Here is a 14,621-nt window from a genome sequence, read left to right as displayed (position 1 = left end):
GTTAAAATCTGTATTTAACAACTATTCCCTATATAGGGATCTTACCTTTGTCTGTGGCTTCTTTTCATTAAAAAAACGATCTTTTAAAATATGCAAATCGCTTCACTACGAGCAAGTAGGGCGTCTACTTGCTGGTAGCCACCGCAAAAAAACGCCCCCTCCTCTTGTTGATTGACAGGGCCAGCAGCGATCTCCTCCTCCGGCTGGCCCTGTCAGGATTTCAAAAATCCTGTGCCTGTCTTCATTCGGCGCAGGCGCTCAGAGAAGGAGGCTCACCTTCTCAGCACTCCCTCAGTGCGCCTGCGCCGATGACGTCTTTTCTTTCGGTGATTTTTCAGGATTTAGCAGCCCCCAGGCTAGCAAAATACTTAAACACGGAAATATAGTGGCAATTCTGGAGGAGCTGCTCAGCCCCTGACACTGTGGCGTGTCTTTCATTGGGGGAGCAGCCCGACCGCATGTGGACCGCAGTAATCGACTAACCCCAGCAAAATATGCATACAATGGAGGATGTCGGCGCGGTCCACATGCACCACAAGAGCAAACTACACAGAATGTAGCAAACATATGAAACACAGAGAGAGAATGCACCAAACAGATATAACACTGACTATGCTGGCAAGACATAAATACAGGTATTAAAAGCTGAGACTTTTGCCAATATATTCCAGTCAGGAATATATCGGAGCCCATCATGCACCACGTCACGGTTCTCAGCATAGCAAGGGGTCCTAACCGCTGCTCTAACTGTGTTGTGAACACGGTCTGGAGGTGATATAATTCAGCTCACAGCCAAGCTTCCACACAAATGCCCACTCTTTTGCACCTGGTGACCTCCATCACATGGTCTGGTGTGGGTGTGGCTCACAGCCTGGCTTCATTCACATTGTACTACCGCAGTATTCATGCTGGGCATTTGTGTGGAAGCTTTGCTGTGAGCTGAATTATATCACCTTCAGACCGTGTTCACACCACAGTTAGAGCAGCGGTTAGGACCCCTTGCCATGCTGAGAACCGTGACGTGGTGCATGATGGGCTCCGATATCTCCATGACTGGAATATATTGGCAAAAGTCTCAGCTTTTAATACCTGTATTTATGTCTTGCCAGCATAGACAGTGTTATATCTGTTTGGTGCATTCTCTCTCTGTGTTAGCAAAATACTTAGACCACTTTTGGTAGCCCTGTGTTCTGCAAAGCTTCCATTCTGATGTTTGTAGCCATTGGGATTAGCTATTTTGAATATTGGCAAACAGAAGCCCTTTCTGTCACCCCCAAAACCATTTTTTTTTTGGGCTTGTTAAAATCCTTATTTAACGACTATTCCCTATATAGGGTTCTTACCTTTGTCTGTGGCTTCTTTTCATTAAAAAACTATCTTTTAAAATATGCAAATCGCTTCACTACTAGCCAGTAGGGCGTCTACTTACTGGTAGCCGCCGCAAAAAATCGCCCCCTCCTCTTGTTGATTGACAGGGCCAGCCGGAGGAGGAGATCGCTGCTGGCCCTGTCAATCAACAATAAGAGGGGGCGTTTTTTTGCGGCGGCTACCAGTAAGTAGACGCCCTACTGGCTGGTAGTGAAGCGATTTGCATATTTTAAAAGATTATTTTGCTAGCCTGGGGGCTGCTAAATCCTGAAAAATTAGTAACCATCATGCATTACATTCTTAATTTATCTCACACTCAAGGTAGCTGCCATGTCTAAATACCTCAGAAGACCACATATAACGTCTCTTGGTGGGTCGATGCCTTTGGTTTTTTGCTGTAAGGGCCAACCCCAATAGTGTTTTGATGTGCTATGTCTGCTCCTAAGAGAGCTGGGACGATTTAATTGACTACTTTGTGGGAGTACTTCATGCACCACTTGCTCAGGCAGGCCCTAATTCTTATATTCTCAGATCTGAGGATGGCTTCATTGAGGTACGTTTTTTGGAAGAATAAGATATCTGTCACCTTATCATCAAATGTTATCTTCTTCTGTATTCTCCAGCGCTTCCACTGGGGGCCCCAAGTATTTTATATCCAAATTTATGTGACCCTTACCACAAGAAATAAATTGATGCAGTACAGGGATGTAACTATAGTGGAAGCAGGGGATGCGGCTTGTTTGAGGCCAAAACTCAGAAGGGGCCCGCCAGGGAGGAGGACTAAAAGATTTTATTGTAAGTGCCTCCTCAACAGTATTATACAATGAAGTTATAAGCAAAAATGTATGGCAGCACACCATTACACATGAAAACAATAGAAATAGAGATTAGGGATTATTCTGGATTACAGTGGTACTATACCTACTATACATTTAAAAATGGAAGCTCTTTGTGCACATTTTTGATCAAAAGTGTGTCGGGCCCATCTACCAACGTCAAGGTGGCTTCTGCAGATGGGTACCTAACACTAACAGAACTGCCTCTCCTGGGCCTAACCTAAGCCTACAATGTTCAGGGCGATGTAGGAACCAGCTATATTTATATTCTGCTCAGAAGACTCTCCAAACATACTACAAGAAAATTTAGACTAGCACATCCAAAGTCACAGGTGCACATCCATAAAGCTAACATGCAAAGTACCACTTTAATCCAGAATAATCCCTAATTACTAGTTCTATTGTATGCATGTGTATTGGTGTGAGGCCATACGTTTTTTGTTTGCATATTAGCTTTAAGGACATGCAAGTCTAAATTTTCTAAAATGACGTTATATACAGGTCCTTCTCAAAAAATTTGCATATTGTGATAAAGTTCATTATTTTCTGTAATGTACTGATAAACATTAGACTTTCATATATTTTAGATTCATTACACACCAATAGGGATGAGCGAACTCGAACTGTATAGTTCGGGTTCGTACCGAATTTTGGGGTGTCCGTGACACGGACCCGAACCCGGACATTTTCGTAAAAGTCCGGGTTCGGGTTCGGTGTTCGTCGCTTTCTTGGCGCTTTTGTGACGCTTTCTTGGCGCTTTTTGAAAGGCTGCAAAGCAGCCAATCAACAAGCGTCATACTACTTGCCCCAAGAGGCCATCACAGCCATGCCTACTATTGGCATGGCTGTGATTGGCCAGAGCACCATGTGACCCAGCCTCTATTTAAGCTGGAGTCACATAGCGCCGCCCGTCACTCTGCTCTGATTAGCGTAGGGAGAGGTTGCGGCTGCGACAGTAGGGCGAGATTAGGCAGATTAACTCCTCCAAAGGACTTGATTAACTGATCGATCTGCAGCTGTGGATCATTGAGCTGCTGATCCTCAATTGCTCACTGTTTTTAGGCTGCCCAGACCGTTTGTCAGTCACATTTTTCTGGGGTGATCGGCGGCCATTTTGTGTCTTGTGGTGCGCCAGCACAAGCTGCGACCAAGTGCATTTAACCCTCAATGGTGTGGTTGTTTTTTGGCTAAAGCCTACATCAGGGTGAAGCTGTCACACCAAGTGCATTTAACCAGCAATAGTCTGTTCATTTTTTGGCCATATACAAAATCAGGGGCAAGCTGCGCCTGTCACCAAGTGCATTTAACCCTCAATGGTGTGGTTGTTTTTTGGCTAAAGCCTACATCAGGGTGAAGCTGTCACACCAAGTGCATTTAACCAGCAATAGTCTGTTCATTTTTTGGCCATATACAAAATCAGGGGCAAGCTGCGCCTGTCACCAAGTGCATTTAACCCTCAATGGTGTGGTTGTTTTTTGGCTAAAGCCTACATCAGGGTGAAGCTGTCACACCAAGTGCATTTAACCAGCAATAGTCTGTTCATTTTTTGGCCATATACAAAATCAGGGGCAAGCTGCGCCTGTCACCAAGTGCATTTAACCCTCAATGGTGTGGTTGTTTTTTGGCTAAAGCCTACATCAGGGTGAAGCTGTCACACCAAGTGCATTTAACCAGCAATAGTCTGTTCATTTTTTGGCCATATACAAAATCAGGGGCAAGCTGCGCCTGTCACCAAGTGCATTTAACCCTCAATGGTGTGGTTGTTTTCTGGCTAAAGCCTACATCAGGGTGAAGCTGTCACACCAAGTGCATTTAACCAGCAATAGTCTGTTTATTTTTTGGCCATATACTACATCAGGGGCAAGCTGCGCCCGTCACCAAGTGCATTTAACCCTCAGTAGTGTGGTTGGTCAAGCTGTGACACCAAGTGCATTTAACCAGCAATAGTCTGTTTATTTTTTGGCCATATACTACATCAGGGGCAAGCTGCGCCCGTCACCAAGTGCATTTAACCAGCAATAGTGTGGTTATTTTTTGGCCATATCCCAGTCTAATTCTGTCACTAAATCCATACCGGTCACCCAGCGCCTAAATACTAGGCCTCAAATTTATATCCCGCTAAATCTCTCGTTACCGCTGTCCTGTTGTAGCTGGGAAAGTTATTTAGTGTCCGTCAAAGCACATTTTTTGTTCTGGGTTGAAGTACAATTCCCAATTTAGCAATTTCATAATTTAGTGGTTTCTGCTATATCAGAGCTATTTGAAATCTATCCCTAAAAGGGTATATAATATTCAAGGTGCACATTGGGTCATTCAGAATAACTTCACACACACCCGCTACTGTGTATTTTCAAGTCTAATTCTGTCACTAAACCCATACCTGTCACCCAGCGCCTAAATACTAGGCCTCAAATTTATATCCTGCTAAATCTCTCGTTACCGCTGTCCTGTTGTAGCTGGGAAAGTTATTTAGTGTCCGTCAAAGCACATTTTTTGTTCTGGGTTGAAGTACAATTCCCAATTTAGCAATTTCATAATTTAGTGGTTTCTGCTATATCAGAGCTATTTGAAATCTATCCCTAAAAGGGTATATAATATTCAAGGTGCACATTGGGTCATTCAGAATAACTTCACACACACCCGCTACTGTGTATTTTCAAGTCTAATTCTGTCACTAAACCCATACCTGTCACCCAGCGCCTAAATACTAGGCCTCAAATTTATATCCTGCTAAATCTCTCGTTACCGCTGTCCTGTTGTAGCTGGGAAAGTTATTTAGTGTCCGTCAAAGCACATTTTTTGTTCTGGGTTGAAATACAATTCCCAATTTAGCAATTTCATAATTTAGTGGTTTCTGCTATATCAGAGCTATTTGAAATCTATCCCTAAAAGGGTAGATCATATTGAAGGTGCACATAGGGTCATTCAGAATAACTTCACACACACCCGCTACTGTGTATTTCCAAGTCTAATTCTGTCACTAAACCCATACCTGTCACCCAGCGCCTAAATACTAGGCCTCAAATTTATATCCTGCTAAATCTCTCGTTACCGCTGTACTGTTGTTGCTTGGAAAGATATTTAGTGTCCGTCAAAGCACATTTTTTGTTCTGGGTTGAAGTACAATTCCCAATTTAGCAATTTCATAATTTAGTGGTTTCTGCTATATCAGAGCTATTTGAAATCTATCCCTAAAAGGGTATATAATATTCAAGGTGCACATTGGGTCATTCAGAATAACTTCACACACACCCGCTACTGTGTATTTTCAAGTCTAATTCTGTCACTAAACCCATACCTGTCACCCAGCGCCTAAATACTAGGCCTCAAATTTATATCCTGCTAAATCTCTCGTTACCGCTGTCCTGTTGTAGCTGGGAAAGTTATTTAGTGTCCGTCAAAGCACATTTTTTCTTCTGGGTTGAAATACAATTCCCAATTTAGCAATTTCATAATTTAGTGGTTTCTGCTATATCAGAGCTATTTGAAATCTATCCCTAAAAGGGTAGATCATATTGAAGGTGCACATAGGGTCATTCAGAATAACTTCACACACACCCGCTACTGTGTATTTCCAAGTCTAATTCTGTCACTAAACCCATACCTGTCACCCAGCGCCTAAATACTAGGCCTCAAATTTATATCCCGCTAAATCTCTCGTTACCGCTGTCCTGTTGTAGCTGGGAAAGTTATTTAGTGTCCGTCAAAGCACATTTTTTGTTCTGGGTTGAAGTACAATTCCCAATTTAGCAATTTCATAATTTAGTGGTTTCTGCTATATCAGAGCTATTTGAAATCTATCCCTAAAAGGGTATATAATATTCAAGGTGCACATTGGGTCATTCAGAATAACTTCACACACACCCGCTACTGTGTATTTCCAAGTCTAATTCTGTCACTAAACCCATACCTGTCACCCAGCGCCTAAATACTAGGCCTCAAATTTATATCCCGCTAAATCTCTCGTTACCGCTGTCCTGTTGTAGCTGGGAAAGTTATTTAGTGTCCGTCAAAGCACATTTTTTGTTCTGGGTTGAAGTACAATTCCCAATTTAGCAATTTCATAATTTAGTGGTTTCTGCTATATCAGAGCTATTTGAAATCTATCCCTAAAAGGGTATATAATATTCAAGGTGCACATTGGGTCATTCAGAATAACTTCACACACACCCGCTACTGTGTATTTCCAAGTCTAATTCTGTCACTAAACCCATACCTGTCACCCAGCGCCTAAATACTAGGCCTCAAATTTATATCCTGCTAAATCTCTCGTTACCGCTGTACTGTTGTTGCTGGGCAAGATATTTAGTGTCCGTCAAAGCACATTTTTTGTTCTGGGTTGAAATACAATTCCCAATTTAGCAATTTCATAATTTAGTGGTTTCTGCTATATCAGAGCTATTTGAAATCTATCCCTAAAAGGGTATATAATATTCAAGGTGCACATTGGGTCATTCAGAATAACTTCACACACACCCGCTACTGTGTATTTCCAAGTCTAATTCTGTCACTAAACCCATACCTGTCACCCAGCGCCTAAATACTAGGCCTCAAATTTATATCCTGCTAAATCTCTCGTTACCGCTGTACTGTTGTTGCTTGGAAAGATATTTAGTGTCCGTCAAAGCACATTTTTTGTTCTGGGTTGAAGTACAATTCCCAATTTAGCAATTTCATAATTTAGTGGTTTCTGCTATATCAGAGCTATTTGAAATCTATCCCTAAAAGGGTATATAATATTCAAGGTGCACATTGGGTCATTCAGAATAACTTCACACACACCCGCTACTGTGTATTTCCAAGTCTAATTCTGTCACTAAACCCATACCTGTCACCCAGCGCCTAAATACTAGGCCTCAAATTTATATCCTGCTAAATCTCTCGTTACCGCTGTACTGTTGTTGCTGGGCAAGATATTTAGTGTCCGTCAAAGCACATTTTTTGTTCTGGGTTGAAATACAATTCCCAATTTAGCAATTTCATAATTTAGTGGTTCCTGCTATATCAGAGCTATTTGAAATCTATCCCAAAAAGGGTATATAATATTCAAGGTGCACATAGGGTCATTCAGAATAACTTCACACACACGCTTCTGTGCATTTCCAAGTCTAATTCTGTCACTAAATCCATACCGGTCACCCAGCGCCTAAATACTAGGCCTCAAATTTATATCCCGCTGAATTTGAATACAATACATTGGGCCAAATAATATATTTGTTGTTGTGGTGAACCATAACAATGAGAAAAACATCTAGTAAGGGACGCGGACGTGGACATGGTCGTGGTGGTGTTAGTGGACCCTCTGGTGCTGGGAGAGGACGTGGCCGTTCTGCCACATCCACACGTCCTAGTGTACCAACTACCTCAGGTCCCAGTAGCCGCCAGAATTTACAGCGATATATGGTGGGGCCCAATGCCGTTCTAAGGATGGTAAGGCCTGAGCAGGTACAGGCATTAGTCAATTGGGTGGCCGACAGTGGATCCAGCACGTTCACATTATCTCCCACCCAGTCTTCTGCAGAAAGCGCACAGATGGCGCCTGAAAACCAACCCCATCAGTCTGTCACATCACCCCCATGCATACCAGGGAAACTGTCTCAGCCTCAAGTTATGCAGCAGTCTCTTATGCTGTTTGAAGACTCCGCTGGCAGGGTTTCCCAAGGGCATCCACCTAGCCCTTCCCCAGCGGTGAAAGACATAGAATGCACTGACGCACAACCACTTATGTTTCCTGATGATGAGGACATGGGAATACCACCTCAGCATGTCTCTGATGATGACGAAACACAGGTGCCAACTGCTGCGTCTTTCTGCAGTGTGCAGACTGAACAGGAGGTCAGGGATCAAGACTGGGTGGAAGACGATGCAGGGGACGATGAGGTCCTAGACCCCACATGGAATGAAGGTCGTGCCACTGACTTTCACAGTTCGGAGGAAGAGGCAGTGGTGAGACCGAGCCAACAGCGTAGCAAAAGAGGGAGCAGTGGGCAAAAGCAGAACACCCGCCGCCAAGAGACTCCGCCTGCTACTGACCGCCGCCATCTGGGACCGAGCACCCCAAAGGCAGCTTCAAGGAGTTCCCTGGCATGGCACTTCTTCAAACAATGTGCTGACGACAAGACCCGAGTGGTTTGCACGCTGTGCCATCAGAGCCTGAAGCGAGGCATTAACGTTCTGAACCTGAGCACAACCTGCATGACCAGGCACCTGCATGCAAAGCATGAACTGCAGTGGAGTAAACACCTTAAAACCAAGGAAGTCACTCAGGCTCCCCCTGCTACCTCTTCTGCTGCTGCCGCCTCGGCCTATTCTGCTGCTGCCGCCTCGGCCTCTTCCTCCGCCTCTGGAGGAACGTTGGCACCTGCCGCCCAGCAAACAGGGGATGTACCACCAACACCACCACCACCACCTCCGTCACCAAGCGTCTCAACCATGTCACACGCCAGCGTTCAGCTCTCCATCTCAAACATTTGATAGAAAGCGTAAATTCCCACCTAGCCACCCTCGATCCCTGGCCCTGAATGCCAGCATTTCTAAACTACTGGCCTATGAAATGCTGTCATTTAGGCTGGTGGACACAGACAGCTTCAAACAGCTCATGTCGCTTGCTGTCCCACAGTATGTTGTTCCCAGCCGGCACTACTTCTCCAAGAGAGCCGTGCCTTCCCTGCACAACCAAGTATCCGATAAAATCAAGTGTGCACTGCGCAACGCCATCTGTAGCAAGGTCCACCTAACCACAGATACGTGGACCAGTAAGCACGGCCAGGGACGCTATATCTCCCTAACTGCACACTGGGTAAATGTAGTGGCAGCTGGGCCCCAGGCGGAGAGCTGTTTGGCGCACGTCCTTCCGCCGCCAAGGATCGCAGGGCAACATTCTTTGCCTCCTGTTGCCACCTCCTCCTTCTCGGCTTCCTCCTCCTCTTCTTCCACCTGCTCATCCAGTCAGCCACACACCTTCACCACCAACTTCAGCACAGCCCGGGGTAAACGTCAGCAGGCCATTCTGAAACTCATATGTTTGGGGGACAGGCCCCACACCGCACAGGAGTTGTGGCGGGGTATTGAACAACAGACCGACGAGTGGTTGCTGCCGGTGAGCCTCAAGCCCGGCCTGGTGGTGTGTGATAATGGGCGAAATCTCGTTGCAGCTCTGGGACTAGCCAATTTGACGCACATCCCTTGCTTGGCGCATGTGCTGAATTTGGTGGTGCAGAAGTTCATTCACAACTACCCCGACATGTCAGAGCTGCTGCATAAAGTGCGGGCCGTCTGTTCGCGCTTCCGGCGTTCACATCCTGCCGCTGCTCGCCTGTCTGCGCTACAGCGTAACTTCGGCCTTCCCGCTCACCGCCTCATATGCGACGTGCCCACCAGGTGGAACTCCACCTTGCACATGCTGGACAGACTGTGCGAGCAGCAGCAGGCCATAGTGGAGTTTCAGCTGCAGCACGCACGGGTCAGTCGCACTACAGAACAGCACCACTTCACCACCAATGACTGGGCCTCCATGCGAGACCTGTGTGCCCTGTTGCGCTGTTTCGAGTACTCCACCAACATGGCCAGTGGCGATGACACCGTTATCAGCGTTACAATACCACTTCTATGTCTCCTTGAGAAAACACTTAGGGCGATGATGGAAGAGGAGGTGGCCCAGGAGGAGGAGGAGGAGGAGGAGGAAGAGGGGTCATTTTTAGCACTTTCAGGCCAGTCTCTTCGAAGTGACTCAGAGGGAGGTTTTTGGCAACAGCAGAGGCCAGGTACAAATGTGGCCAGCCAGGGCCCACTACTGGAGGACGAGGAGGACGAGGATGAGGAGGAGGTGGAGGAGGATGAGGATGAAGCATGGTCACAGCGGGGTGGCACCCAACGCAGCTCGGGTCCATCACTGGTGCGTGGCTGGGGGGAAAGGCAGGACGATGACGATACGCCTTCCACAGAGGACAGCTTGTCCTTACCCCTGGGCAGCCTGGCACACATGAGCGACTACATGCTGCAGTGCCTGCGCAACGACAGCAGAGTTGCCCACATTTTAACCTGTGCGGACTACTGGGTTGCCACCCTGCTGGATCCACGCTACAAAGACAATGTGCCCACCTTACTTCCTGCACTGGAGCGTGATAGGAAGATGCGCGAGTACAAGCGCACGTTGGTAGACGCGCTACTGAGAGCATTCCCAAATGTCACAGGGGAACAAGTGGAAGCCCAAGGCCAAGGCAGAGGAGGAGCAAGAGGTCGCCAAGGCAGCTGTGTCACGGCCAGCTCCTCTGAGGGCAGGGTTAGCATGGCAGAGATGTGGAAAACTTTTGTCAACACGCCACAGCTAACTGCACCACCACCTGATACGCAACGTGTTAGCAGGAGGCAACATTTCACTAACATGGTGGAACAGTACGTGTGCACACCCCTCCACGTACTGACTGATGGTTCGGCCCCATTCAACTTCTGGGTCTCTAAATTGTCCACGTGGCCAGAGCTAGCCTTTTATGCCTTGGAGGTGCTGGCCTGCCCGGCAGCCAGCGTTTTGTCTGAACGTGTATTCAGCACGGCAGGGGGCGTCATTACAGACAAACGCAGCCGCCTGTCTACAGCCAATGTGGACAAGCTGACGTTCATAAAAATGAACCAGGCATGGATCCCACAGGACCTGTCCGTCCCTTGTCCAGATTAGACATTAACTACCTCCCCATAACCATATATTATTGGACTCCAGGGCACTTCCTCATTCAATCCTATTTTTATTTTCATTTTACCATTATATTGCAAGGCTACCCAAAGTTGAATGAACCTCTCCTCTGCCTGTGTGCTAGGCCTAAATATATGCCAATGGATTGTTGCAGTGGTGGCTGACGTGAAGCCTCATTCTCTGCTATGACATGCAGACTGATTCTCTGGTGACATGAAGCCAGATTGTCTGTTACGGGACCTCTCTCCTCTGCCTGGGTGCTGGGCCTGAATTTATGACAATGGACTGTTGCAGTGGTGGGTGACGTGAAGCCTGATTCTCTGCTATGACATGCAGACTGATTCTCTGGTGACATGAAGCCAGATCCTCTGTTACGGGACCTCTCTCCTCTGCCTGGGTGCTGGGCCTAAATTTATGAAAATGGACTGTTGCAGTGGTGGGTGACGTGAAGCCTCATTCTCTGCTATGACATGCAGACTGATTCTCTGCTGACATGAAGCCAGATCGTCTGTTACGGGACCTCTCTCCTCTGCCTGGGTGCTGGGCCTAAATTTATGAAAATGGACTCTTACAGTGGTGGGTGACGTGAAGCCTGATTCTCTGCTATGATATGAAGACTGATTCTCTGCTGACATGAAGCCAGATTGTCTGTTACGGGACCTCTCTCCTCTGCCTGGGTGCTGGGCCTAAATTTATGAAAATGGACTGTTGCAGTGGTGGGTGACGTGAAGCCTGATTCTCTGCTATGACATGAAGACTGATTCTCTGCTGACATGAAGCCAGATCCTCTGTTACGGGACCTCTCTCCTCTGCCTGGGTGCTGGGCCTAAATATCTGACAATGGACTGTTGCATTGGTGGCTGACGTGAAGCCTGATTCTCTGCTATGATATGAAGACTGATTCTCTGCTGACATGAAGCCAGATTGTCTGTTACGGGACCTCTCTCCTCTGCCTGTGTGCTAGGCCTAAATATATGCCAATGGATTGTTGCAGTGGTGGCTGACGTGAAGCCTGATTCTCTGCTATGACATGCAGACTGATTCTCTGGTGACATGAAGCCAGATCCTCTGTTACGGGACCTCTCTCCTCTGCCTGGGTGCTGGGCCTAAATTTATGAAAATGGACTGTTGCAGTGGTGGGTGACGTGAAGCCTGATTCTCTGCTATGACATGAAGACTGATTCTCTGCTGACATGAAGCCAGATCCTCTGTTACGGGACCTCTCTCCTCTGCCTGGGTGCTGGGCCTAAATATCTGACAATGGACTGTTGCATTGGTGGCTGACGTGAAGCCTGATTCTCTGCTATGATATGAAGACTGATTCTCTGCTGACATGAAGCCAGATTGTCTGTTACGGGACCTCTCTCCTCTGCCTGTGTGCTAGGCCTAAATATATGCCAATGGATTGTTGCAGTGGTGGCTGACGTGAAGCCTGATTCTCTGCTATGACATGCAGACTGATTCTCTGGTGACATGAAGCCAGATCCTCTGTTACGGGACCTCTCTCCTCTGCCTGGGTGCTGGGCCTAAATTTATGAAAATGGACTGTTGCAGTGGTGGGTGACGTGAAGCCTGATTCTCTGCTATGACATGAAGACTGATTCTCTGCTGACATGAAGCCAGATCCTCTGTTACGGGACCTCTCTCCTCTGCCTGGGTGCTGGGCCTAAATATCTGACAATGGACTGTTGCATTGGTGGCTGACGTGAAGCCTGATTCTCTGCTATGATATGAAGACTGATTCTCTGCTGACATGAAGCCAGATTGTCTGTTACGGGACCTCTCTCCTCTGCCTGTGTGCTAGGCCTAAATATATGCCAATGGATTGTTGCAGTGGTGGCTGACGTGAAGCCTGATTCTCTGCTATGACATGCAGACTGATTCTCTGGTGACATGAAGCCAGATCCTCTGTTACGGGACCTCTCTCCTCTGCCTGGGTGCTGGGCCTAAATATATGAAAATGGACTGTTGCAGTGGTGGGTGACGTGAAGCCTGATTCTCTGCTATGACATGCAGACTGATTCTCTGGTGACATGAAGCCAGATCCTCTGTTACGGGACCTCTCTCCTCTGCCTGGGTGCTGGGCCTAAATTTATGAAAATGGACTGTTGCAGTGGTGGGTGACGTGAAGCCTCATTCTCTGCTATGACATGCAGACTGATTCTCTGCTGACATGAAGCCAGATTGTCTGTTACGGGACCTCTCTCCTCTGCCTGTGTGCTAGGCCTAAATATATGCCAATGGATTGTTGCAGTGGTGGCTGACGTGAAGCCTGATTCTCTGCTATGACATGCAGACTGATTCTCTGGTGACATGAAGCCAGATCCTCTGTTACGGGACCTCTCTCCTCTGCCTGGGTGCTGGGCCTAAATATCTGACAATGGACTGTTGCATTGGTGGCTGACGTGAAGCCTGATTCTCTGCTATGATATGAAGACTGATTCTCTGCTGACATGAAGCCAGATTGTCTGTTACGGGACCTCTCTCCTCTGCCTGTGTGCTAGGCCTAAATATATGCCAATGGATTGTTGCAGTGGTGGCTGACGTGAAGCCTGATTCTCTGCTATGACATGCAGACTGATTCTCTGGTGACATGAAGCCAGATCCTCTGTTACGGGACCTCTCTCCTCTGCCTGGGTGCTGGGCCTAAATTTATGAAAATGGACTGTTGCAGTGGTGGGTGACGTGAAGCCTGATTCTCTGCTATGACATGCAGACTGATTCTCTGGTGACATGAAGCCAGATCCTCTGTTACGGGACCTCTCTCCTCTGCCTGGGTGCTGGGCCTAAATTTATGAAAATGGACTGTTGCAGTGGTGGGTGACGTGAAGCCTCATTCTCTGCTATGACATGCAGACTGATTCTCTGCTGACATGAAGCCAGATTGTCTGTTACGGGACCTCTCTCCTCTGCCTGGGTGCCGGGGCCTAAATATCTGAGAATGGACTGTTCCAGTGGTGGGTGACGGGAAGCCAGATTCTCTGCTATGGAACCTCTCTCCAATTGATTTTGGTTAATTTTTATTTATTTAATTTTTATTTTAATTAATTTCCCTATCCACATTTGTTTGCAGGGGATTTACCTACATGTTGCTGCCTTTTGCAGCCCTCTAGCCCTTTCCTGGGCTGTTTTACAGCCGTTTTAGTGCCGAAAAGTTCGGGTCCCCATTGACTTCAATGGGGTTCGGGTTCGGGACGAAGTTCGGATCGGGTTCGGATCCCGAACCCGAACATTTCCGGGATGTTCGGCCGAACTTCTCGAACCCGAACATCCAGGTGTTCGCTCAACTCTACACACCAACTGAAGTAGTTTAAGCCTTTTATTGTTTTAATATTGATGATTTTGGCATACAGCTCATGAAAACCCCAAATTTGCAATCTAAAAAAATTTGCAGATTTCATCCGACCAATAAAAGAAAAGTGTTTTTAATACAAAAAAAGTCAACCTTCAAATAATTATGTTCAGTTATGCACTCAATACTTGGTCGGGAATCCTTTTGCAGAAATGACTGCTTCAATGCGGCGTGGCATGGAGGCAATCAGCCTGTGGCACTGCTGAGGTGTTATGGAGGCCCAGGATGCTTCGATAGCGGCCTTAAGCTCATCCAGAGTGTTGGGTCTTGCGTCTCTCAACTTTCTCTTCCCAATATCCCACAGATTCTCTATGGGGTTCAGGTTAGGAGAGTTGGCAGGCCAATTGAGCCCAGTAATACCATGGTCAGTAAACCA

The sequence above is a fragment of the Bufo gargarizans genome, chromosome 3, assembly GCF_014858855.1.
Source record: "Bufo gargarizans isolate SCDJY-AF-19 chromosome 3, ASM1485885v1, whole genome shotgun sequence".
Lineage (NCBI taxonomy): Eukaryota > Metazoa > Chordata > Amphibia > Anura > Bufonidae > Bufo > Bufo gargarizans.
The sequence above is the reverse complement of the archived record's forward strand: the minus strand, read 5'-3'. Positions refer to the sequence as shown.